A 2,500-nucleotide genomic window follows, 5' to 3' on the forward strand; every position below is an offset into this window, starting at 1 on the left:
ATATATATATATATATATATATATACATATTTGTATACACACACGCATACACACACACACACACATTTATATATACATATATATATATATATATATATATATATATATATATATATATATGAGGCTAGCAGTACCCCTAACCTTGATCTTCTAAGTGAGTCGCAGCAACTGGACCTGCATGAGCTGCTAAAGCAGCATCGAGAGCTCTTTGACAGAGGAGAAGAGGCTGTTGGACACATTCCTGGGATCCGCCGTAGCATTGACGCAGGAGATGCCGAGCCAGTTTGTGTTCGGCAGTGGCAGGCAGGCTGCCTCAGTCAACTAAGGGGACCATCCGCCAACAGTGCGACTCCATGTTGCAGTCAGGCATCATTGGACCTTCCTGTAGCCTTTGGTTGAGTCCAGTGGTGCTGGTTAAGAAAAAGGATGGAAGCCTTTGTTTCTGGGTAGATTATCGGTGCCTTAATACTGTCACTGAAGACACTTACCCCCTTCCCAGGATTGACGCTCTCATCAACGAATTAGGGCCTACTGATACATTCACGACATTGGATGCCCGTGCCACCTATTCGGCAATTGAGGTAGAGCCTTCCGATCGGCCTAAGACTTCTTTCTCTGATGGCTATCGCTTGTTCCACTTCTGCCGTCTCCCTTTTGGCCTGTCAACTGCACCAACAACCTTCCAAAGGACCATGAACGTCTCCTTTCTCCTGTTCTGGGTAAGAATACCCTATGTTACCTGGATGTGGTCATTTACAGCCGAGGGTTCAGCCAACATCTTCAAGACCTGAAGGAAACGTTACACTTCCTCTCAGCAGCAGCCCTGAACCTGAATGTGGATAGATGCAACTTTGCTGTAACTATGATCAACTTCCTAGGATTCAATATCAGCCCTGAAAGAGTCCTTCCCAACAAGGATAAAGTAGCAGATATTGCAGAGACTCCTCCACCACGTAATGTTCGTGAAGTACATCGCTTCTTGGGCTGCACCGGTTTCTTCAGGAAACACTTTCCTGGCTATGCAACAATCACTTCCTGACTGCGCTTGCTCCTGAAGAAGAACCAGAGATGGTCATGGGGAGCTGAGCAACAGAAGACATTTAAGGAGTTGAAGGACCGCCTCACCTCGGCACCGGTTCTTCGTCAGCCAGACTTCAGTAGGGAGTTTGACCTACATACAGATGCTTCCTCCATTGCAATTGGTTCCTGCCTGATTCAGAGGTCAGTGCGGTTGAAGAAGTCAGGGTATTCGACTCGTATCTCTATGGGCGCCACTTCACAATATATACTGACCCTAGGCCGTTAATGTATGTCTTCTCTAGAGAGACTAAGTCCAGGCATGACTCGCTCTCCACATGACCTCTCTTTCTACACTTTTAACATCCGTTACAAAAAGGGACCCACCAATTATGTCCCAGACCTTCTCTCGAGACATGTGGCTCTACTGTAAGATATACTTGTCTATCAAGTTGCAGGGCTGGACATTACTGAGCTGTCTCCTGAAGTGCTTGCCCATAAACAGTTGGAAGATCCTCAACTCGCTGACCTCCGTCACTACCTACTGGAAAGGACTATCCCAAGAAATAAGTGGCCACTTCCATTGGGTGAGTTTGAGGTTAAGGAAGGTGTCCTGTACCGACTCAGTCATTTACCCGACAGAGTTTGCTACCACCTTATTGTTCCTAGCTCTTTAAAGGACTTCCCATTTGCCACCTCTTACCTCTCACCCAGGAGTTCAGCGGACTTACGAAAATGCCGTCTATGTTTTACTGGACCAACGTGCTAAATGAGTATGTCGACAACTGTGTGTGTGTATATATGTGGAAGATTGGAATCTTCCACGTTACTCTAGAAGTGAAACCATCATGTGCACAAACATCCGTGGAAAATTCCGTGTTGCTGAGGCATCTTACGGACGTTCAAGCGGAGCACATGTGATTGAGAAGGCTGACCTGGAGACAGTCGGCCACTTCTCCGTGGACTCTCGATCAGGAAAGACTGTGAGGAGGAGCATCATGGATAGCTTACCTTTGGTGATTATATTGGTAAGCGAGAAGGGTTTTATATGTACTAGATCTTAAGGAATCTCCAGTATTGTTTTGTATTTGATATTTACTTAAATTGTCTTTAAGTATGTAACTGTAAGTTCTAAGTAAAGTTATGTAAATATAAAAATAGTAAATTGTAGGAAATGCATCAAAGTTTCCTTAATCCCTTCATTTGTAGGAATTATGTCGTAAAAGTAATAATTCTTCAAAGGGGAAATGTTTTCCCTGTTTTGTGTTAAAACAGTGGTGGTGGCGGCATTTAATCATAAATTGGGAGTCTAACACTTTTTCAATATGAAAGAAGGTGAGATTTCCACATATATACATACATATATCTATGTATATATATATATATATATATATATATTATATATATATATATGTATATACATATGTGTATATACACACACATATATAAACATATATATATCTATATATGTATATATATGTAT

This window comes from Penaeus japonicus, unplaced genomic scaffold (assembly GCF_977035675.1).
Source record: "Penaeus japonicus unplaced genomic scaffold, GWHDUDI00000001_assembly GWHDUDI00000035, whole genome shotgun sequence".
In the NCBI taxonomy this organism is placed as follows: Eukaryota; Metazoa; Arthropoda; class Malacostraca; order Decapoda; family Penaeidae; genus Penaeus; species Penaeus japonicus.